Source organism: Nyctereutes procyonoides, unplaced genomic scaffold (genome assembly GCF_905146905.1).
Source record: "Nyctereutes procyonoides isolate TBG_1078 unplaced genomic scaffold, NYPRO_anot_genome, whole genome shotgun sequence".
NCBI classification, from domain to species: domain Eukaryota; kingdom Metazoa; phylum Chordata; class Mammalia; order Carnivora; family Canidae; genus Nyctereutes; species Nyctereutes procyonoides.
Genome location: NW_026575036.1, coordinates 23,096,948 through 23,122,689, shown reverse-complemented (window position 1 = coordinate 23,122,689; position 25,742 = coordinate 23,096,948). Strand labels below are relative to the sequence as shown.

Here is a 25,742-nt window from a genome sequence, read left to right as displayed (position 1 = left end):
TAAAAAATCCACATGTAAGTAGACATTGTTTACACCTGTATTGTTCAGCCAGTCCCCAATCCCAGGCAAACTTTGGGCTCTATATTTATTTTCTTGTTCCTCCATCTTTCCAGATAAGGTCAGATATGCAACCTAAGCCATTCATAATCTGTTTCTGCATTGCCACTTCTAATGTTCTGTAAAACTTGCTCTTGCCCAAAATCCTTTGGGAAGAGTGTTTGTAAGGCACTGTACTCCCCCAAGCCATGAATCATTTTCCCTTGAATAAAGGCCATCAGACTCTACTAAGTTGGTTGTGTCATTTGATGCTATATTCCTCTTTATGTAGGAGCACAGGCCTCAAAAATGAAGAGCATATGTACAAACAAGATGAGGATTTAAATATAGGACCTTAAAAGCTGATTGCCCTCCCACTCCATGAAAATGCCTTATCAATTTGGAATCTTTAAAAAGTGCCCTTGGTATTACATAATGATAAAAGGGTCAATCCAATAAAAGGATATAATAATTATAAATAACTATGTACTCAACATGGGAGCAGTTAAATACATAAAACAAATATTAAACAGACATAAAATGAAACATTGACAGTTATAAAATAATAGTAGAGGACTTTGACACCAATCAATAGGTCATCCAGGCAGAAATTCAATAAGAAAACAGGGGCCTTGAACAACACATTAGACCAGATAACTTAACAGATATATATAGAACATACCATTTAAAAACAGCAGAATGCACATTCTTTTCAAGGGCACATTGAACGTCCTCCGGGATAGACACATGTTAGGTCACAAAACAAGTCTCAATAAATTTAAAGAGATTGAAATCATATCACACATCTTTTCTGACCACAATGGTATGAAACTAGAAATCAATCAAAAGAAAATAAAATTGGAAAAGAACACATAGAGGCAAAACAATATGCTACTTAAAGACCAATGGGTCAATGAGGAAATTAAAAGTACATGAAGACAAATGAAAATGAAACACAATGGTTCCAAATCTTTCAGATGTAGCAAAAGCAGTTTCAAGAGGGACATTTATAGTGATATAGCCTTGCATCAAGAAACAAGAAAAATCTCAAGTACTTAACTAACCTGACACCTAACAGAACCAGATAAAAAAAGAACAAACAAAGCCCAAGATTAGTTGAAGGAAGGAAATAACAAAGGCCCAAGCAAAGATAAATGAAACAAATTAAAAAAAAAATAACAACAAGAAAAGATCAATGGTACTAAGAGCTGGTCTTTGGAAAAATCAACAAAATTGATAAACCTTTAGCCAAACTCCTCAGAAAAGAAAGAGAAGGGAATAAATAAAATCAGAAAGGAAAGAGAAGTAAAAACCAACACCACAGAAATACAAAGAATTATAAGAGAATACTATAGAAAATTATATGCCAAAAAATTGGACAACCTACAAGAAATGGATACATTCCTAGCAAGATAAAACATTATGAAAGTTAATCAGGAAGAAATAGAAAATCTGAAGACAGCAATTACTAACTAGTAACAAGATTGAATTGGCAATCCAAAACCTCTTAAAACACAAAAGTCCAGAATGGATTCACAATTGCATTCTATCAAACATTTTTTTAAAGATTTATTTATTTATTTATTTTAGAGAGGGTGGAGGGTCAGAGGGAGAGAACCTCAAGCAGACTCCTCACTTAGCATGGAACCTGATGCAGGGCTTGACCTCACCACCCTGAAATCAGACCTCAGCTAAAATCAAGAGTTGGGCATTTAACTGACTGAATCACCCAGGTGCCCCTCTGCCAAAGATTTAATATATATTCTCTTAAATCTATTCCAAAAAATAAAAGAGGAAGGAAACCTTCCAAATTCATTCTATGAGTCCAGTATGACTCTCTTAACAAGAACAGACAAAAATGTTACAAAAAAAAAAGAAAGAAGAAAGAAAGAATGAAAGAAAAGAAAAGAAAGAAAACTATAGGCCAACATCCCTAATGAACAGAGAACAAAATCTTCAACAAAATATTAGCAAACCAAATTCAACAATACCTGAAAAGGATCGTTCACCATTATCAAGTGGGTTTTATTCTTGAAATGTAAGGATGATTCAATAATTGCAAATCAATTGACAGGACACACCACATCAACAAAATGAAGGATAGAAATCATATTATCTCAATAGATGCAGAAAAAGCATTTGACAAAATTCAATATCCATTCCTGATAAAAACTCTCAACAGAGGGTGTGGTAGAGGGAACATACCTGAATATAATAAAGACCATACATGAGAAACCTATAACTAACATCATACTCAGTGGTGAAAAACTGGAAGCTTTTCCTCTAAGACCAGGAACAACACAAGGATGTCCACTCTTGCCATTTTTATTCAAGATAGTACTGGAAGTCCTAGCCATAGCAGTCAGATGAGAAAAAAAAATAAAAGGTCCAAATTGGTAAGGGAGAGGCAAAACTGTCACTATTTGCAGATGACATGATACTATACATAGAAAGCCCTAAAGACTCCACCAAAAAAAACTATTAGAAGTAATTAATGAATTCAGTAAAGTTGGAGGATACAATATTAATATACAGAAGTCTGTTGCACTAATAATGAAGGGAAATTAAAAAAAAGTTCCACTTAAAATTGTGCCAAAAATAACAAAATACCTAGAAGTGAATAAACTTAACCAAGTAGGTGAAAGACCTGTACTCTGAAAAGTGTAAAACATTGATGCAAGAAATTGAAGATAACCTAAACAAATAGAAAGATATTCTATGCTCATGGATTGGAAGAATTAATATTGTTAAAATGTCTATAGTACTCAAAGCAATTAAATCCCTACAGATTGAATACAATTCCTATCAAAATACCAACAGCATATTTCAAAGAACTACAACAAATAATGCTAAAACTTGAATGGAATCAGGAAAGACCCTGAATAAATCTTGACCCTAAAGCAATCTTGAAAAAAGAACAAAGCCAGAGGTATCACAATCCCAGATTTCAAGGTATCCTGCAAAGCTATAGTAATCAAAGGTGTAGGGGACTGGCATAAAAATAGACACATAGATTAACAGAACAGAATAGAAAATCCAGAAATAAACCCATGCTTATATGGTCAATTAACCTATGACAAAGGAGGCAAGAGTATACATTGGGGAAAAGACAGTCTTTTCAATAAATGTGGCTGGGAAAACCGGACAGGTATATGTAAAAGTATGAAACTGGATCACTTTCTTAAACCATACACAAAAGTAAACTCAAAGTGGATTAAAGACCTGTGAGACTTGAAATCACAAAACTCCTAGAAGAAAACATGGACAGTGATTTCTTTGACTTCAGCCTTCACAACATTTTTTCTAGATACATTTCCACAGGCAAGGGAAATAAAAGTAAAAAGAAACTCTTGGGACTACATTAAAATAACAAGGCATAGTGCAGTGAAGGAGACCATCCACAAAGTAGAAAGGCAACCTACTGAATGAGGGAAGATATTTGCAAATGATAAATATGATAAGGGGTTAATATCCAAAATATATAAAGAACTTAAAGAACTCGACACCAAAAAAACCCCCAAAGTCTGATTTAAAATGGGCAGAAGTGCTTGGATGGCTCAGTCAGTAAAGTATCTGCCTTTGGCTCTGGTCATGATCCTTGGGTCCTGGGATCAAGCCTCCACATTGGATTCCCTGCTCAGCGGGGAGCCTGCTTCTCCCTCTCCCTCCACCCCACCCTCTGCTTGTGCTCTCTCTCTCTCTCAAATAAATAAATAAAATATTTCCCCCAAAATGGGCAAAGGACCTGAATAGATATTTTCCAAAAGACATATGGATGACAAAGAGACACACAAAAAGATTTTAAATATCACTAATCATTAGGGAAATGCAAATTAAAACTTTACACCTGTAAGAATGGCTTCAAAAAGACAAAAAATAACAGATTTTGGAGACCATGTAGAGAAACAGGAACCCTAGTGTATGGCCATTGTGGAAAACAATACAAAAGTTCCTCAAAAATTAAAAATAGAAATACCATGTGATCCAGAAATTTCACTATTGGGTATTTATTCCCCCCCCCAAAAAAAAACAAAAACACTAATTCAAAAAGATATATACATCCCTGTATTTATTGAAGCATTATTTATAATAGCCAATATAGGGATCCCTGGGTGGCGTAGCGGTTTGGCGCCTGTCTTTGGCCCGGGGCGCGATCCTGGAGACCCAGGATCGAATCCCACATCGGGCTCCCGGTGTATGGAGCCTGCTTCTCCCTCTGTCTGTGTCTCTGCCTCTCTCTCTCTCTCTCTCTCTGTGACTATCATAAGTAAATAAAAAATATATATATATTATAATAGCCAATATATGGAAGCAACCCAAGTATCCATCAATAGCATATAAAGAAGATGTGTGCATATATATCAATATTTCTATTTAAAATACTGTTTATTTGTGATTTAACATTAATTAGCATTACATCTAAGAGCAATATCAGATAACATTTATACATTTTCCATAGGACACACAGGTTCATTGGCTCATTCTTTATGCCAAAGCAAATAAATAGAGGCATTGGCAAAATATGCAAATGGTTCACCGTTGCATTTAAAACATATTTATGCACATTGCATTCATTTAAGATATGTATATATTTAAAAAGTAATAGAAAAGCATAGTTCACAAGTTATTGTTTGTAACTTGTAAATATGTTGTAATACAACATAAATGATATAGAGCATAAAAGATCCTCAAATACAGAATTAAGCAACCCAGAGTTTCCACTAAGAGGTTAAAACACAGAGTCCAGTAGCTAGTGAGATCTAGAATGAAGTTTCCAGGCTCTGTTTCGACTTTGTGTCATCATCCACAGACAGTCAAACAGAACCAGCCCCAAACAGAATCAGCCCATTATATGTTTAATGGAATGTTACTCAGCCATAAAAAGGATGGGATCTTGCCATTTCTGACAGCATGGATGGAACTAGGGGGGCCTTATACTAAGTGAAATACATCAGACTGAGAAAGACAAACACCACATGATTTTACTTTTACGTGGAATCTAAAAAACAAAACAAACAAACATAAAAATCAGAAGCAGACCCATATATACTGAGAACAAAGTAACTGATGGTCTGCAGAGGGGAGGGGTAGCGGGAAAAGCAAAATGGGTGAAGGGGAGAGGGAGATACAGGCTTCCAGTTGTGGAATGGGTAAGTCATGGAAATAAAAGGCACAGCACAGGGAATGTAGTCAGTGGTATTGTAGTAGTGTTGTGTGGTGGCAGATGGTCGCTACACCTGTGGTGGGCATAGCATAGCACAGAGTTGTCATACGCTGTGTTGTACACCTGAAACTACTGTAACATTAGGTGTCAACTATAGCTTAATAAAAATTTAAACACAAAAAAAATAAGGAAAAAAGGAATAGGAAAGTGAGAAAAAAAGAGACTTTCCTATTTTGTTTTCGGTTGGTTTATGAAACTTTTTTTTTAAAGATTTTATTTATTTATTCATGAGAGACACACAGAGAGAGAGGCAGAGACACAGGCAGAGGGAGAAGCAGGCTCCATGCAAGGAGCCCAATGTGGGACTCGATCCCGGGACTCCAGGATCACGCCCTGGGCCCGAAGGCAGGTGCTAAACCGCTGAGCCACCCAGGGATCCCTGGTTTATGAAATTAAGTGGAGGCCCCAGTTTTATCAATAGCTTGTCTTTAATTGCTATACATGATGGAAAATGCCAAATACTCCAGAATGTCCACACGGCCAGTTCAATAGTATGGAGTCTAAGTCCTTGCTGTGGGAGGTGGGAGTGAAGGGCAGGAGCAGCATGGATTTCTATAACACAATCTCAAAGTTAGTTGGAGTTTAATTTTTTTTAAAGAATTTTATTTATTTATTAATGACAGATACAGAGAGAGAGAGAGAGAGAGAGAGAGAGAGAGAGGCAGAGACATAGGCAGAGGGAGAAGCAGGCTCCATGTAGGGAGCCTGATGTGGGACTCGATCTCAGGACCGCAGGATCACGCCCTGAGCCAAAGGCAGACGCTCAACTGCTGAGCCACCCAGGTGTCCCTATTTAGAGTTTAACTGCATTTTAAAAATATATAATACTTCACAAGATGAATCATCAGGAGAAAATAACACAAGGGTGTCCCTTAACAAAGAGATTAGAAATTCCTTTCTGTAACAATTAGAGAGTGGTTTAGGGAATAGGACAAGTCACATCAAGACATAATTGTCAATGGCACTCGATTTGCTGTATAGTCTTTCATTTTCACTAGCATTTAATTTACAAATAATTTGTGAGAGAAAGTGAAATGAAATCTCCTTTTCTAGAACATTGCTAGATATTTTTATAATCAACAGGAACATATTTTTTTTATGACTATGGTCAGGTCACAGAATTATCTCAGCCCTTTGGCACCATCTGTTTCATTTGCTGAGATTGTATGGCCTGTCCACAAATCTGAAAATGTTTACTATTCAGCACTTTACAGAAAAAGTTTACCAACAACTGGCTTACACTGTCCCTTCTTTATTTTTTTTCTGTCCCTTCTTTAGACGTAACTTTTGAAAGGTGTATTATGCTTCTGAGATGGAGCTGTTTCAGCAGGTTAACATTCTGCACAAATGGGTATTTATAAAGAACCACTTTTTAATTTTTTTTTAAGATTTTATTCATTTATTCACGAGAGACAAAGAGAGAGAGGCAGAGACACAGGCAGAGGGAGAAGCAGGCTCCACGGAGGGAGCCTGACGTGGGACTCGATCCTGGGTCTCCAGGATCAGGCTCTGGGCTGAAGGCGGCGCTAAACCACTGAGCCACTCAGGCTGCCCAAGAACCACTTTTTTAGATGTTAATTTTTATTTATTATTTTCAGCAATTACAGCTTTTTCCCCCTATAGATGATCTGGGAGGAAATCACGTATGACATCATAGAATTAGCAGGCAACTCCGTAGTGATGTTTTCGACAAGTGTCAATTGTCTTTTTGGTTGAGTCCAGATGGGGAACTAAGTGGTGCCCAACAATGGAGCCATGAGTCCAACTCAACATTAAATTTTCTCCCAAATGGGCCCCTCGGCCCCTCAGTATACCTGGGAACCAACGAGCCAAATACGTGGGTCTCTGCTCTTTCTTCCAGGCTTTTGTGGCATTGGGTCCTGCCTAGTTGGTTTCCATCCAGCCTGGGCAACATGCCTGTCACCTTTCCTCTCCTCACTTAGTTTCCTGGCATAGATTCTGGGTAGTGATGCCAATCTTCATTATTCCATATCCCAAACTGAGCCAGTTCTCCTTTGGGTGCATTTCATTCTGTATCTTCCACCAAATGGTTCAGGAATCCCATCAACTTCTTCCCAGTGATGGTCTCACTTGGCAACTTCTCTTGCAGCTCTGGGCGACAGTCCTTAAGAGCTCTGAGGCTCTCTATGCTACATATGTTTACCTTTCTGCCTTGGGGTTTTATTAGGGCGGTAACTCTGTGCAGATATCCCTGGTTTGTTTCCATTGGCACCTCTGACTTGGTGTGGGACCATCTGGCCAGGTGAGGAGACGGTGGCAGGGTCAGGGACAAGAGACCTGGGGTGGGCACAGTGCTTCCAGGTGAGAGTGGACCCGGTTGTAGACTGAAAGTTCTATTCTTGTTGTTTTAATTGTAGTAAAAAAAATTGCAGAACAAGAAAATTTACTATCTTAACCATTGCTAGGTGTCCAGTATACATACGCTTGCATTGTTGTGCAGCAGATGGCTGAAATTTTTCATCTTGCAAAACTGAAACCCCATATTCATTGAACAACTTCCATCCCCTCCGCCCCCAGCCCCTGGCAACCATCATTCTATCTCCTTTCTGTTTCTATGAGTTTGACTACTGTAGATATCTCATATACACGGGATCACATAGTGTTGTCTTTTTGTGAGTGGCTTATTTCACTTAATGTAATGTCCTCAAGGTCTGGAAACTATCTTTTGATCGTTTCAATTTTCTCAGTAAAATAGAAAACAAAGGTCATTGGCAGGCCGTGGGAATGTAGAAGAAGGTTTAAGCAGAGAGGTTTGGAATAGCTATCAAAGACAGCTGGAAATGGACTAGGGGAAGAGCACAGGATCACACCAAAGACCCACATGAGGTCATGGATTTCGAGTGAATCCTATTAGCACGCTCATATGTTTTTTGCCAGGCACATTCCACTACTCGGGGAGGTGTGTCAAATAGGTAGACAGTTGGATAGAACTTGGGTTGAGTTTTGCAAGGTTAGTTCAACCAAGGGAACGAGGAGGGAGCTGACCTGATGGTGTATGCAAGGGAATGCTTTTAACAACTATGGGATCCAAGAGGTAAAACAGTGGGGCCATAACTGAACAAGAGTGGTAACAGCAGAAATCTGAATACTTTGGTGGTATAGAAGTATCAGAATTGCGAGAGCTATTTCTCCCTGGAGTACTGCTGAAGCCTCCTTATTAGTTTTCTTATTCTTTCTGATTCATTCTTCCTCTTATGGTCAGAAATGATCCTCCTGTAGTGAAAACTGATAGAATCGTTCCTTTCAAATTCCCCCACAGACTTCTCATTGGACAGTGGGTGTTTCCAGATTCTTCTGTCCACCTGTCTATTCTACATTCCTGCTTAGGGAAAACAGACGTATAAATACTACCAAAATACCATTCTCCAAGTTGTCACCATTTATTGAAGAGCACTTACGGCAGATTGTATTTTATAAAGATAGCTGTACCAAAATACTTATCCCACTTCCCATCCTCTTCTTAAAACACAACTGACACTGCTCCATTGAAAGGTGGTTTCTGTGATCTCTCTCCTTGGATCTGGGCAGGGTTTGTGACTTCCCTGATCAGTGGAGTACAGAGGAAGTGATGCTGTGTGACTTCTGAGACTGGGTCATGGAAAGGGTAGAGCTTCTTCTGCTTGGCTCTTTATCTCTCTCGAGATGCTCACTTTTTGAAGCCAAATACCACGCTGTGAGAAAGCTCAGACCACATAGAGAGGTCATGTGTACGTACACCAGCTGATAGACAGGTAAGGCCTAAGCTGACAGCCATCATTAACCATTAGACATGCAAGTTGAACAGACCTTTAGATAGTTTCAGCCTCCAGCCTTGAGGCTTCCAGCTGAGGCTCCATACAGAAATAAGCCATCTCTGCTGGGACCTGCCTGAATTCCTAACTCACAGGAACCACAAGAGACAATAAATAATTATATTTGAGAGGAATTTGTTACACAGTACTAAATAATTAATGCAATATAACAGCTAGTCAGTTAGTTGCTCAGGCCAAAAATTTAGGAATCATTCTTCATCCCTCTTTTTTTCCTTATATCCATATGCAAGCTATTCAATAAGTCTGAGTCACTCTATCTCTACAATACATCAAGCATCTGACTCCTTCTTCTTATCTTCCAAGATATACCCTGATCCAAGTAACCATTACCTCTGACTAAAGCAATCAGAAAACTGCTGATTGATTTTCTCTATAGTCTATTCTCCTTTCAGTAGCTAAAGAGATCCTATGAAAATCTCTATCTGAATATGCTCCTTACCTGATTACAACTCTCCACAACTGAGAAAATTAGAACACTCCCAGGATGTTTGATGCTATTAAGAAACAATTGTGAATTTTTAAAGTGTGATAGTAGTATTGTAATTTTTTTGATGTGCATATAGAGATCTTTATAGATAAAATGATATGATCTTTGTGATCGTTTCAAAATAATACTGAGAGAGGGTAAATAGGTTGGGATATTGACCAAACAAGGCTGGGCAGGAGCTGAGAATTGTCTATGCTAGGGATAAATGTTAGGGAGGGGTCAGTATACTATTCTATTTTTTCTTTTTGCATGTTTTAAAAGGTTATTTTTCTTCAAAAGGGGAAAAAGCCTTTCACTGCCTTTCTTTCCATTCCTCTTTTATTCCCTTCTTTTCTCTTACTTTTTCTTTAAGAAAAGTCATTATGTTTCTTCTTTTATTTTCCTTTGAGGTAGCTACGGGTGGCAGGGCCTGAAGAACAGGGATCAAGGAAACAGAGCTGAGGAAGTGGCGGTTGGGCATGTAAAGGAGATAGCATTCCAAGATTGGGAAATCAGTGGTTGGGTTAAAAGATTGGTTACATAAAGAGGAATGATTAGAATTGGAGACATTAGAGAAATCATAGTATGTATCTATCTAAATAATTTATATATATATAAATATTTATAAATTATTAAATATATAATATATATAAATATTTATATATATATAAATGTAGCTAGCCAAAGAAATAGATGCAGATATGTGTTATATGTCTGTGTGTTTCCCACCTCAGTCCAATGAGAGGGTCAAGAAGCAATAATATCCTAGGAGCTATGACCACACTTAGCATCCAAATCTTGGTTTCTTAAACCATTCCCCACTAAAATAAGCCAAGGGTCCTGGGAGAAATGGCTGGTTCCAAGACTGGGGCAGGGGAAGCACGAAAGGTGCCTAGAACCTTCTCTTGGGCCAGTAAGTAAGGAAGAGCTTAAAAAATGAGGAAGACATGTCAGAAGAGCACAGAAGACAGCCTGAAGGGACTCTCAATGGCTAAATCTGGACAATCTGAGCATCCAAAGAAATAATGAAGTAGAAAATTATAATCCATTGACTAATAGAAACCTATGAGTATACACAGATGAATGGATGAATGAATGAATGGATGGATGGGGGAAAGGGAGAACCCTTTCTTACATTATAATGCAACTAATAAATGTTGAAGGACTGAACAAATTGGGAAATTACCACTTGGCAATCATCACGATAATGGTTCTGACATGAAGCATCAGTAAATGCTACAGCCAGGGGGTGAAAGTTTATTGAGAAGTGGGATATTTACATAGTCTCAAAGCTTCTTCCCCCACAAAATAATTTATTTTAAAGTTTAAAAAGTAATAACCTTATAGTGGAGAAAGCTGATAGATACCATCTTAATCAAAATTAACACCACTCGAAATCAGACAAATTAACATTATTATGTCTTCTGATATGTAAGACTGAGAAGAATACAGAATAATTTCTGTAAAATTCCTACCCAAAGAGCATAACCTGAATAATCATGAGGAAACATCAGAGAAACCCAGACTGAGGGTCATTCTCTAAAATAATTGGCCTGCCACTTTGAAAAATATTTAGGTCTTAAAATACAAGAAAGACTGAGGCACTATTCCAGATTGAAGTAGGTTAAAGAGATAGTATAATTAAATGCAGCCTATAATTCTAGCCTGGGTCCTGTACCAAAAGAAAAATAAGCTTGCTATAAAGGATATTATTAGGAAAACCTAATAAGAAACTAAGTGGGATCTCTTTGGTGATAGGTTTATACATTATTAATTTCCTAATTTAGATGATTATACTATGAATTTGTAGGGGAACCTGGGTGGAAAAAATATGGGAGTTCTTTGTGTACTCTTGCATCTTCTTTATAATTTGAAAGTCTTCTCAAAAACAAGCAAAGTGAAAACAAACCCCAAACAAAAGCTTCTGGGAGCTCCTTTGCCTGGCTCTTCTGGCCCTGCCTTCATCTCCCTCACTCTCTTTCCCTTTGCTGGAAATGCTCCAGGCACCCCAGGCTTCATTCCCTTCTTTGAACACCAGCCAAATGCGTTCCATGTCAAGGCCTTGGCATTTGCTGTTTCTCCTTCCCAGGAAGACTCTTCCGGTCTCCACGAGACTCCATCCTCCTCATTCAGCTCTCAACTCAACATGGGTTGCATTAGGCTCTTTTATTACTCCACTGCATTTGTGAGACTTTCTTCTTTGTTTACTGGTTTGTTGTCTGTCTTTCTCCAGTAAATGTGAGCTCACTGAGGGTAAGGATTTTGTCTCTCTCTCTCTCTTTTTTTTAAAGATTTTATTTACTCATCAATTGAGAGACAGAGAGAGAGAGAGAGAGAGAGAGAGAGAGAGCATGAGCAGGGGTGAAGGGAAGAGGGAAAAGCAGGCTCCCCACTGAGCAGGGAGCCTGACGTGGGACTCAATCCCAAGACCCTGAGATCATGACCTGAGCCAAAGGCAGATGCTTAACCATTGAGCCACCCAGGTGCCCTGGATTTTGTCTCTTTCACTCCCATGGACCCAACAGAGTTCTTGGTGCATAGTAGGTGATTATTAAGTATTGCTTTCTGATTGGTTTCATAAACATTAATTGAATTAATGACATATTGAGCTTCAAGGAAGTCTCTTAGTTTAGTATTCTAGTCCTTTGACATGACCTAGTTTAAAGAAAAAAAATTGAAAAGAAGAAGGAGGAGAAGGAGAGGAAGAGGAAGAAGGAGGAGGAGGAGGAAATCGAGTTTGATGACCAAATTCATTAAGGAAATGCTCCACATCCTCTTTGAGATTCACAAAGCCTCTCAGAAGCCCTCCTGAAACCAATCCTGCTTATCTTTAATGAAGCCTGTCTTAAGTGAATTTGAGCATGGGATCCTCTTTTACTTATTTATTTTTTGATGTGACAATGTAGAACCCTGTGCTAGGATCGCTCTATAGTCCATGCTCCAGTAATAGAAGCAAAACCAAATCAAACCAAACCACTACGGTATATATATGTGGGGGAAAAAAATCTCTACTCATATCAGAGAGTATCTCGTTTGACCTGAGAGCGAGTCCATGAAGGCCACAGTTTACTGTGAAGTGGGGTCACCTCATTCTTGATAATCAGATGTCCCATGTCCCTCCTTCCTCTAGTAGTTCTCCCCAGTGAAGCTGTCGCTGGCTGCTGTGCCAGAGGAACATGAGAGCAGCTTGTGGATTGCAAATCTGTTGCCACCAGAGCAAGAATTGTGTAGGCAATAAGGGATTATTGCATCTTTCTTGGATTCCAGAAATGAGAGATCTGCTAAGCAACATAATTATAATGTTTTTTTTAAACCAGTAGTAAGTTTTCTTGTCTAGTAATTTCTATAAGGGATAGTGCTCCTGAACAATCATAATTTTATTATCTTATACTTTTTTAATGACTTTCCAGGCTATTCATTGCCTTCCTATGTGTGGATTAGTAAGTATGGATCAGGGAGGAAATTAATTTTACATCTGCTCAGTACCATGTTTAGTGTGGTTCAGTTTTAGAAGCCCCTTGGTTCTACACCATTTCCTCTACCCTCCATTTTAAAAACTGGGCATGCCAGGAAGAAGTCACGTTTCTTCTTTACAAGGAATTTCTGGGACCCAAATCTGCTTCCCTTCACTCTTCTCTCCCGGCTGTGCCCAGCCTACCCTATCTACCCTTCCCTGCTGCTGCTCCCACTCCTGTTGCCCACACACGGTGGCAAGAAAACAGAAAAGACACTTTTTTTTTTTTTTTTTTTTTTTACCAAAGGCCTCCGAGTTTCAAAATGTCACTGGCTTCATAATATTTTTTTCTTCACAATTTAAGGTCAACAATTTAAATCCCAGTTCAGCCCCAGGTTCTCCCCATCCCCAGATGCATTTCTGTTCTTTTATCTTTCCTTATATGATCTAATTTGAGAACAATTTTTTTTAACACTGTCTAATCTAAACCTCAGAAGATACAAAAGGTCTTCTTAGTCTATGTATGTTGCCACCAAGGGGGTAGATGTTGGGGTGGCCTTGACTTTTTTTTTTAAAGACTTTTTTTAGATTTTATTTATTCATTTATGAGAGAGACAGAGAGGGAGAGAGAGGCAGAGACACAGGAAGAGGGAGAAACAGGCTCCATGAAGGGAGCCTGATGTGGGACTTGATCCCTGGTCTCCAGGATCACACCCTGAGCTGGAGGCAAATGCTCAACAACTGAGACACCCACGCGTCCCAACCACTGAGCCATCCAGGTGTCCCTGGCCTTGATTTTTTAAAAGATGTATTTATTTATTTAAAAAGGAGAGAGAAAACATAAATAGGAGGGGCAGCGGGAGAGGGAGAGAGAGAATCTCAAGCAGGCTTCCCCAACTCAGGGATCCATCTCACGACCCTGAGATCATGACCTGGGCCAAAACCAAGAGTCAGACTCTTAACCAACCCCCCACCCCCACCCCCACCGTGGCCTTGGTTTCTATATGAGTACAAAGCATCCATGTGTAGCTGCAATCATGGCTCTGGGAGCCGATCTGGATTGGAGGCATTTTCTTCTACTGTCCTCTGTGGCTACAGCATCTCACCAAAAGTGTCCACAAAGTTTAGACCCTGGGGAGCAAAACCTTAAAAGCATCTTTTGGGGTGCCTGGGTGGCTCAGTCAGTTAAGTACCTACCTTCAGCTCAAGTCATGGTCTCTGGGTCCTGGTATTGAGATTCAACACCCCCCCCTGCCCCCCACCTCAGGCTCCCTGCTCAGTGAGGAATCTGATTTTCCATCTCTCTCTGCCCCTCCCCTCACTCATACACACACACACACACACACACACTCTCTCTCTCAAATAAACCAATCAAATCTTAAAAAAAGAAAGAGCATCTTTCTCCCTCACATCTCAGGGAAGAATTGGAAAGGAACTGACATGGTCTTAAAATGCTCACTCTGAACAATATCTGCCTTTGTGATTCAGGTTAGAGAAAAAGAAGAAGTGGTAAGAGAAGGAAGGGATTAAAATGAAGGAATGGAGAGAGAGAGAGAAAAGTATTAATTAAAAGTATTAAGTAATATCATCATAGATATCTGAGAACAAATACAGTCTTTGCAGATAATGCCTGTCGAAACTTTCTAAACCTGGGATCCCTGGGTGGCTCAGTGGTTTAATGCCTGCCTTTGGCCCAGGGCAAGATCCTGGAGACCTGGGATCGAGTCCCACATCAGGCTCCCTGCATGGAGCCTGCTTCTCCCTCTGCCTGTGTCTCTGCCTCTCTCTCTATGTCTATGATGAGTAAATAAAATCTTTAAAAAAAAAAAAAGGAAACTTTCTAAACCTGGGAACACACACATGCATGCAAACACATGCACACACACAATAGTTAACACAAATAAATGTCAATTTATTTTACTATTAATAAATAATAGTAATTGTACTACTGTGAGTGAGTGGGCCCTGAGAAGAAATGATGGATTCATTTCCATCATTGGAAATGATCCGTTATAAGGATGGAAGGATGATCCGTTATAAGTTTCTGTTCTGCAAGTCAGCCAGTAGTCCTGTGATGCCACGGAGGAAGCATCTCTGAATCTAAACAGAGAACAAAGGCTTTTCATAGGGCCCTTTTTTTCTCCTGGAGTTTTTCTTCCTCATCTGCTTCTTTTTTTTTTTTTTTTTTAACATAGCGACACCTCTGCAAAAGCATCCAACTAAAGCCTAGTTGGCCAATACCTTTCTTATCAGATAGCTGCCGAAAACAACCTGCCACTAGTTTGTAATTCACGGTCATAGTCCACCAATAGCTCTGCACAGGGGAACTAGTTCTGCTTGTCCCCTCGCTGAAGAGCAGTGACTCAGTCTCACTGAGGATCAGGGCCTCATGTGCTGCCATAATAGTTAGAATGGGGCAGCCCAGGTGGTTCAACTGTTTAGCGCCGCCTTCAGCCCAGGGTGTGATCCTGGAGACCCAGGATCGAGTCCCGCATCAGGCTCCCTGCATGGAGCCTGCTTCTCCCTCTGCCTCTGTCTCTGCCTCTCTCTCTCTGTGTGTCTCTCATGAATAAATAAATAAAATCTTAAAAAAAAAAAGAATGAAACTGCGAAGGGCACTGCAGAAACAGCTAGATTTAGAATAAACCAGCCCGGTTCGTGGCTTCTCTCATCTCTCCTATCCAGTGTAAATACCACCTGGGGCTGAAGGCTGCTGATCTGTCAATCTAGCCATTGAACAGTGGGTCTTTAAAGAAATTTATCTAAACTTTTCTCTCCCATTGGGATCCAGCGGGCCTAGCTACTCCATAGGTTGGTGGAATAAAATGGGCAGGGTGCGTAAGATCAGTGTAGACCCTCTATGAAGCAAGAGAGGGGGACAATTACTGCTGCTATAGGGTCGTGCAGAACCTAGCTAAATTTTAAAATATAAAAAAATTCCAACTTCCCGTTGGCTTCAGATTGTTTATCTTCATCCACGGGTGCCCAAATATCTTACTTGTTTCCAAGTCTGCTCTCAAGAAGGAGTATCTATCTAGGGGTCAGGGTGAAAAGACCTCAAAACAAGGATCCAGGTAGAGCTGGATTTGGTTTGAGAATCTCGAGTCTGCTACTTACAAGCTGTGTCAACTCGGTCAAGTTGCTTCTTTCTGTGTGTCTGCTCCCTCTTTCCTTGGGTGGGGTGCCGGGGAGGGAAGGAAGTGATGGAGATAAAAACAGCTAACTCACATTTTATATCCATGTTCTCCTCACTCAGCAAATATTTGGTCTTACTATGTGTGTGCACTTGGGGAACAGTGGGAAGCAAGTCTCAGAACCTGCTCTCAAGAAGCTTATATATATGATGAACACTTGTGAGCGCCTTGTATATACACTGCCCTGACTTACGGTGGCTTGACTTATGATTGTTTGACCTTATGGAGCTGCAAAAGTGATTCATATTCAGCAGAGACCATACTTGATTTTGAATTTTGATCTTTTCCCAGGCTAGCAGGATGCAGCACGATGCTCTCTCGTGATGCTTGCTGGGCAGTGGCAGCCAGCTGCAGCTCCCCCTCAGCCCCGGGATCCGGGGACTAAACAGCCCCTGTCCTTACAAGCACACTGCACCCATAGGACCAGTCTGTCTTTCACTTGCAATATAATATTCAGTAAGTTACATGGGATATGCAACACCTTATTATAAAATAGTTTTTGTGTTAGATGATTTTGCTAATATAAGTGTTCTGAGTACACTGAAGGTAGGCTAGGCTAAGCTATGGTGTTTGGTGGGTTGGATGTGCTGCATGCATTTTTGGCTTATGACATCTTCAAAGGGTGATGGGTGTCTCCTATACAGTGCAAATCATATTATTCAACTACTTGACTCAGTCTCCTTATTTTCCTGTATTCATTGAAAAGATATATGAAGCCCATGTTCCTACACGATTGAAGGGAATACCACAAATATTTATCACATACCAGTCATCTGCCGGCCTCTGAGCACCCCCCACCCCACCCCATTTATTTTCCCATGTAATCTTCACAACAGATGTGAGGTAGGCATTAACCCCCGTTTGTAGAAGAAACTGAGACCCGGAGGGGTTAAACACCAAGGACTCTTAACAAATGAATTTTTGAGGTTATAGTCTGAGCTTCTGTAATAAAGAGACCAGAAAGTATAGTGGCTTAATTAATTAAGTTAATGTTTATTTCTTAACAGCCCCAATGTGAGCATTCCAGATTGTCGGAGCAGCAATACTCCACGAGATCGTTTTTGAGACCCAGGTTCTCACTATACAACTACTGCCATCTCCTGCATGGCAAAAGCTCAGGCACCCCCTTAGATGTGTGTTTCGGCAGATGGGAAGGAAAAAGAATATTTAGGGCTACTAGCTTCGTCTTGAAGGAGATGACCCAGAACTTGGGAAAATCCTTCCTGCTCACACTGCACTGACCAGAACTTAGATGCATGGGCCATACCTAACTGCAGGGGAAGCTAAGAACTGTAGCCTGTGGCTGGGCAGCCATGTGTCCTGCTAAAACTTAGGGTATTCTCTTCCTAAATAGAAGTTGCCAATGAACACTTAGAGCAGTTAGTAGCCTCTGGCACAGTCGGTAAGTGATGAAGTAGAAACTCAAACTCAGCTTTGCTTGAATCCAATTACTTCCTCTTAATACAAGAGCTAGAGAACTCTGGCTCCTCTTCCATTTGTCTCCAGTGCAAAATAATAATAATGATGATGATGATGACATTTTGTTGTTATAGTTTAGGATTAAGCAATTGAAATTATGTCAGCTTCTCAGAAACATGGTGTATGTGTGTGTGTGTGTTTTAAGTTTTTCTTCCTATAGATGTTAGTATTCCCCCTCCCCCCATTTTCTTGGAAATATTTCAAGCTTCTAGTAGCCTGGTCTTGTGATTCATGTGAACTAGTTGTTAAATGAGTTAGAAAAGAGAGGGAAAAAATTCTTTAAAAAAGAAGACCTGTCATCTCCTTGCCAAATCTGTAAGAGGAGATATTTTTAAGGTAGTAAAGTACAGCCAGCTACAGGTTTCATTAGAGTTGGCTGATGTAGGAAGGGTCGAGCAGGAAGACCAAGTGAAATGCCTTTTATCCCCCTCTCTCTGAGAGTTCTTTTCCCTCATCACCCCTATAAACAGAGGCCCTTAAAAACTGTATTTTAGGATGAGAAAGGAAGAAACCAAGTTTTCATATTCTTGCTGAAGAAAGAGTGATTCATTTCTTTTTATAAAGGGGGAACACTTTTTAGTTCAGAGCAGAAAAATGCCATGTTCACTTTAAACTATTGTTTCTCAAAAAAATAAAATAAAATAAACTACCGTTTCTCTAGGGGCACTTGGGTGGCTCAGTGGCTGAGGGTCTGCCTTTGGCTCTGGGTATGATCCTGGGGTCCCGAGATCAAATCCCACATCGGGCTCCCCGTGCGAGGCCTACTTCTCTTGCCTGTGTCTCTGCCTCTCTCTGTCTCTCATGAAGAAATAAAATCTTAACAAAATAAATAAACTACTGTTTCTCTAACATGGTAAGTTTTGTTTTTATGTTTTCAGTTTTATAGGTAAATGCAATTCTTACTTCTAGTGATACAAGGGGCTAGCGGGTAACTCAACACCCCAGGTCTCTTTAAAGCCTCTCGCTATAAGACCTGCACTCTTTCTCTCTCCTTCCTGCAACCAAAGCAGAATCAGTAACTAGAAAGTAGTTGTCTGGACCAGTTGCCACAAACCCCTCTCCCTTTTTTTGCCTCCTCTTAGTCCCTGAAATCCTATCTCTCTAATCTTTGATCCAGTCGCTTCAAAATGCTTTTTGAAAACTTGCTAATGATCTCACAATTACCAAAGCCCATGTTTATACCATCCTACAGCTCTCTGTAGCCTTTGTACTACCGACCGCTCCTTTTCTGTTTGAAACTCTCAGTTTTTCAGATCTGTATTTTGAAACAATTTTGTCCTTGACCCCTCTGTTCTTTTGCTCCAGCAGCCCGGTCCCAGGAGGGCTTTTCTCTCCCACTGTGTCACCTGGCACCTCTACGTGTATTCAGATGGCTCTACTCCTCCCCAGGGCCAGCCTTACCTTTCCCGAGTGTTTCCGGCAGAGCATTTCTCTCTGGATGGCCCTACTGAAAGCAACAGGTGTGACAGTGAACGCTTGACTTATTATTCCCCCAAAGCCAGCTCCTTCTCTGAACCTTCCTCTTCTGTCAGTGGTACCAGCCACCTATCTTGCCCTGGCTTGGAAACTGGATAAATTCATCTTGATTAATGCACCCGTCACTGATTCTTTTTCTAGTCCCCATATCAAAGCAGTCACTGAGGACTATCAGCTCTCCCCTCACAATGTTTCTCTCCTCTATTGCTACTCATCCTTTCAACCCTACCTGCTATCACTACAGTTAAGGGTTTACCATCTAAGCCTTGGACCACGGGAAGAACGAACTCACTAATTCGTCTCCTATCTCAGGTTTCTTCCCTCTCCTGCACTCTACTGCCCCATAAATAATTTTTAAAAAGATTTTATTTATTTATTTGAGAGAGAGAGAGAAAGCATAAGTGGGGGAGGGACACAGGGAGACAGAGAAGCAGACTCCCCCCAAAGCAGGGAGCCCTCCAATGTGGGGCTTGACCCCAGGACCCAAGGATCATGACCTGAGCCAAAGGCAGGCACATAACCAACTGAGCCACCCAGGCACCCCTCCATGAATCATCTATAAACACGGCTTTCCTTCTACTAATTCCTCACTCAAGAAATCCTCAATTGCTCCCTGATGACTAACATCCAAACACCTTACTCTTCTTTTTATTTCAGCATATGGCAGATAGACATGCTTCTAACTACTGGGTGAACATACCCTCTTCCACCCTATCCCCAAATCCGTGTACTTCTGTCCATATCCGCAGTGACTCCATGGTTCAGGCAACTACAATCTCTTCCCAGGACATTGCCTCCTACCTGGCCTCTCTGCTTCCATTCTTGTCTTACTACAGTGCATTCTCCACAGCCAGAATGGTCTTTTATTTAAAGATTAAAGATTTTTTTTAATTTTAATTTTTTTTAAAGATTTATTTATTTATTTGGGAGACAGAGAGAGCAGGCATGTGAACAGGGGAGGGCAGAGAGGGGGAAAAAGAAGCAGACTCCCTGCCAAACACAGAGCCCCATGAGGTGCTCTATCCCAGGAAGCTGAGATCATGACCAGAGGAGAAACCAACAGTCAGATGCTCAAATGACTGAGCCACTCAGGTGCCCTCAGAGTGGTTATTTATTTATTTATTTGAGAGAGAGGGAGCAAGAAAACAGGAGTTGCAGGGGGAAGAGGCAGAAGGAGAAGCAGACTTCCTCTTGAGCAGGGAGCGCAACCTGGGGCTTGATTCTAGTTCTCCAGGATCATGACCTGAGCTGAAGGCAGATACCCAACAGACTGAGCCACCCAGGTGGCCTCTCCCCCCCCACAGAGTGGTCTTTAAAAAGTAAATGGTTTATGTGATAGCTGGCCTCCAGTGAAACATCTCTCTCAGTATTCACATCCTCTTTGAATGTGAATGCCCTGTCACTCCTTCAACCAACAGAATGCAGCACAAGTGACAATGTACCACATCTGGGCTGAAGCTTCAAGAAGTCTTGGAAGCTTCTGCTTTAGTACTTCTAGAACCCATGAGCTGCCATAGAGGTGAGCTACTTATCTCGCAGGAGATACATGGAGAGGGAGAGGCCCAGCCATGCCAGTGTCTGGCTGAGTCCAGCAGTGTAGTCATCTCTGTCAAGGCAATGGACAACTGAGTGAGTTATCTTGACTGTCCCAGCCCTGTCTAGCTCTATAGCCCCAGCTGACATCATGTAAAGTAGAAGAACCGCCCAGCTGAGGCCAGTCAACTCATAGAATTGTGAAATAACCAAGTGGTTATTGTTTTAAAACACTAAGTTTTGAACTGAAACACAACTGAAACACTCCTCAGAGGCATGACCGGGCTCCTGCCTACCTCTTAGACATCACGTTCTATCCCACTCACTATGTTCCGCCATCCTGGTTTGCATCTGTTCCTCAGTCACGCTACCTTAGTGTGTCCCCCAGACAGACCCTCTGCCTGGAATGCTGTCCACCTTCCCAGACAGCCCATCGGAAGCTGCTGTATCCTTATTCTCCCTTCTCGACCCCCTACTCTTTATCAAGACATTTTATTTGCTTCAAGACAAATATCACTCTCTGAAAAAAATCTCATTTGTTTACTTGATTATTGTCTCTCTTTCCTCCCTGCTTCCTCTAGAACATAAGTCTCAAGGGAGAGCATACCTGGTCTATCTCATCAGCCAGATGGAGATTTACCATGAAGCTCATGAGGCTTATGCTCAAGGATCCTCATTTTGTATTTTTAACTTGGTATTCTTTTTCTTAAAGAAGGCTCCTGAAATTATTTGAATTTCATTCCCCACAAAACCCTGGACCCACCTTTGTTCATTACTGTATTCCTGGGACCTGGAATGGTGCCTAGCACATAATAAACAACAAATGTTCGCTAATGAATGAGTGATGCCTGGCATTTGGAATTCTTAGTGAGTTTTCCCATTCCAGGGAGGGAATTTCCATTCCTCTCACATCTGTTCCGCACTTTGCTCCCACATTAATCTTCTTAAGATATCATCTTCCTCCTGTCGCTTCCCTATTCTAGAAATCTTCAATTCCAACATGAATGGAAAATAAAGTTCAAATCTCTAAGCCCAGCATTCACTCAAGGACTCTCACAAGCTCCTTCTTCAATCTTATCTCCTATTTCTTGCCTTCATAGACACCACATCAGAGATGACAGAGGTGTTTACTGCTCCATGAGCATCCTTACCCCTTCCATCCTCCTAGCCTTCACATTGGATATTCACATCATTTGGAGATCAACTTTCCTTCAGTCTTGGCCACATGGGAGCCCTTAAAGACTCCAGCAGACCTAATATTCTCTCCTTCTGAACTCTGCCCACGCATGTTATTCTATTACTTAGAACTGCCTTCTATTCCTAGATAACTTCTCTTGCCTCTGGTCTTCCCATCCAGATTATACAAGTATTTTGCCCAGGGACCATATCCTCATCAGAACAATTCCCAGTTTAGAGGCCCCAGTGGAGATTGAAGAGGTCCTAGGGAGGCCCATTGAGTTCTATACTTGAAGCCAAATGGGAAGAAATAACTGAATTTCACAGCCCTCCTGGAACCAAATAAAATCACCAGAAATGTGAACAGAAAAGAAATAAAGCCATGAAAGAATGGCAATATGATACTTTAATATAAGTTCTTAAATCATAAATTCTTCAAGGGCAGCTCTGTAATAGTACCTGAAAAATACCTGGCTTGGAGGAATTTACTGCAACATTGCATCTCTAAAGATATTACAGTATAGCAGTTGGTAACGTGGTCATCGTGGTGGTGGTGATAATGATGGCAATGTAAAGAAAGCTCTCATCTGTTAAAGTGAGTGAGACATTGGTATTGCCTGATGGGGTCCTGTATGAGCAGAATTTACTCTGTTACTGCTTTCTGTGTTAGTAATGCCAAAGGACACAAAGTTTTTCCAAAGGAAAGTATAATTTATATTTCATTTTTTCAAAATGGCTACATTTCCCCCAAGGCATAATGGAAGAGTCTTCTTCTTCAAACAATACAGTTGTACAAAAGAAAGTACTTTTAGGAAATAGGGGAGAGCTTTTGCTTCCTGCTAGCATCAGGCTTCTTTGTCTTCTTTTGTGTGTGTTTCAGTGATAGGCGAAACGACAGTCCTTTAGTAGAAGTTAAAATTATAGCCCTAAAAAAATCTACTCAAATACAGTATTTTATTTCAGTTTAGACTCATTTCCAATTGTGCTTAATCTTTTCCAGGCTTGTTATTGCTTTCTCTTACAGTTTCCACTGTGAAATGACATCTTTAGTCTCTTTTGCCCTCTATTGAATTGCCCTGGTAATAACAGTAACTAGCAAAATGCTAGTCCTCTAGCATGTAGGGGAAGACATAAATATTTGATCTCAGATCAGTGGTGTGTGTAATTGTTGCTATAGAGAAAATCTTTGATTGCTGCCCAAATCTGGAGGCCTATTAAAATTTAATTTCTGGGTCTTCTCCATATATATAAAACTCAGAACATTTCATGGCATGTAAGTTAACCCTTCCCTGTTCCTATGACAAACTGTTCTCCATCTCCATGGGGATGGAGCAGGAGGAAAAGCAACTCATTCACAGGAATAGGTTTTAGATATAAAAACTCTGGAAAGAAATATCGAGGGAAATTGTGGTTGCGTTCTCTAGGTGCCACTGAACAGAGGATAGACTCTCATTTGCCTGCATACCTGTCTGTTATTAATGTTCCTAATATCTGAAAAATCATAAAAAAGCAAGATAATAGGCTGAAATAAATATCAAAGCAATTGATGCATTAGCTTGCCTTTATAAACATGTTAAGGGCTGGGTCAATACTAAGAAATTGAAAGGCTATGGTGTCAGAGCATGTAAATGCTATTCATAAGTTACAGAATTTCCAACTATAAAAAAGAAAACATAAAGCAAATGTTCTTAGGGCAACAATGGCAGAAGTGTAATATATGAAGCTTTTCTTCTAATACTTACATCACAATTGTAAGTAGGATTTGGCTACTGACTGACTCATCTCATTATATCCAGATGAATGAAGTATAAAGAAGTAGATAATCCTGAAGCTTAATTTTATACATTAGTTTCAAAGTCTCTCAGCTGTACCCAAAGCTGTTATGGTAACACAATTAATTCTATCTTCTATCTCTTTGTTTCCCTCCTTCCCTTCTGATAGGGTGGGATGTAAATCCGAAAGTGATAAAAAAAGTTTAGTAGAGCATAAAGGTAGGTGAACCTAGGAGGTTAGCTAGCCATATTGGCCCCCGAATAAGTCAGAATTGACCAAAAGGTAAATGTAAAAAAAACGGTCTAATGAGATTTTTAGAAATCTGAGATTCTCTTGCTGGCCTGTGTCATGCAAATGATTTATTTCCCTACTGGGATTTCCTATAGGAGAGGTCAAAAGTACTAGTTAAGAAACGAGGGGTCGAGGGCAACCCTGGGTGGCTCAGCAGTTTAGCGTGCCTTGGCCCAGGGTGTAATCCTGGAGACCCAGGATCCGTCCCATGTCAGGCTCCCTGCATGGAGCCTGCTTCTCCCTCTGCCTCTGTCTCTGTTTCTCTCTCTCTCTCTCTCTCTCTCTCTCTCTCTCTGTGTGTGTCTCTCATGAATAAACAAAATAAAGTCTTTAAAAAAAAAAGAAAGAAATGAGGGGTTGAACAATCCAGAAGTCCAGTAATGGTAATGTCACTTAATTGCTGTGTGATTGCTTAATCTTAAGCAAGTTTTTTTTTTCTTTTAATCTTCTAGGCCTCAAGTTCCTCATCTGTATAATGAAAAAGATAATACTTCATAGAGTTGTTCTGAAGATGAAATGAGACAATATCTATGAAATACTAGGAAGAGATTGGGCCAGAAGACACTTTTGATTAATATTAGTCATTATTAGCATCATCACAATGACTTTAAGTCTCAATATTATCTTTATTATTTTTAGTGTGAATAATGAAGATAATAATAATAGCCTTAACAGGGAAAATTTCCCTAGACATTTGTTGGGAAAGAAGGCTAAGAGAGGAAGTCTGAATTCTGTGCCTGGTCCCTGCCAGCTCCATGATGTGTTTGAGGCTGTGACTCAGGACAGGAATAGGCTCAGAGGACTCCTTGGTGTCACCCACCAGCCACTATCAGGTCCTGTGCTTCGTGTATACTTTCGAAGCAGGATTCAGAGCTTTGCAGGTAATTCATCAGCCATGGACTCCTTCAGTTGACAGTTCAGTGGTTCTTTGTTTGACACATGCAGAGGTCTGATTTGGGCCAAGAGTTAGAATGAGGGAATTATTACTTGATTTTTTAACATAGAAAACTGTTGCACAATCCTGGGTTCCAAAATGTCAGAGAAGATGAAATTTGTACTGTCAATGCCCATGCATAATTGTGAGGTCACAAGCGGCAATAAGTTTCAAATACAGGAATTTACAAATTGGAACAAGATTTTCTTTTTTTTTCGTTTTGCTGGCTGGGGGGACTGGGTACTGACATGGGATTGCCATTACCTTTCGTTATCGGGGTGGGGAGATGTGTTGAAATATATTTTCGACTCAAAGAAGCACTCATTCTTCTTTCAGGACACTCTTTGTAGATGGAACATACAGGTGAAGAAGGGGATCCTGAATCTGGAAGGAGACTATCTCAAAGAACAAAGAGACTGTCTACTAAAATGTGTCCAGGGAGGTTTGGGAAGTTCGAGCAAGTTGACCATTGTTGAGTCCAAGAGGTAGGGCTGGAATGGTTTATTTGGAAAAGTTGACATTTTTACCAGTTATAAGGTAATCTCTCTGCAGAAAGGCTGAATTATAAAGAGAATGAAAAAGACTGAAAGAATTCATTTCTTTTTTCTCAAGAGAAAAAAAAGGAATGTAAATAAGTACTATGAAGTAGCATTAACTAGTCGATCACAACTATGTTGCCTGGGGAGTGGGATGGAACAGTAAGCTTTGATGATTTGGTTGACATTCTACTTGGAACTATATCCTTTCCTCCTCAGTCTTACTCCCTTTCTGTGTGTGTGTTTGTGTGTGTGTGTCCCTCTCTTTCTCTCTGTCTCTCCTTTAAATTTAGTTAATACCTTCTGGGTGGCTGCTATGTGCAAAATACCATGTTTG

General features: G+C 40.3%; 1 long non-coding RNA gene across 2 annotated transcripts in view; it reads left to right on the top strand.

Annotated features, from left to right (window-relative positions):
* LOC129505535 (uncharacterized) overlaps positions 1-25,742 on the top strand; it is a 37,366-nt gene that overhangs the window by 10,535 nt on the left and 1,089 nt on the right. For both annotated transcript variants that reach the window (XR_008663546.1, XR_008663547.1), the window contains 2 exons: positions 24,388-24,816; positions 25,206-25,354. This is a non-coding gene — a long non-coding RNA (uncharacterized LOC129505535). The remainder of the gene's footprint in view (positions 1-24,387; positions 24,817-25,205; positions 25,355-25,742) is intronic.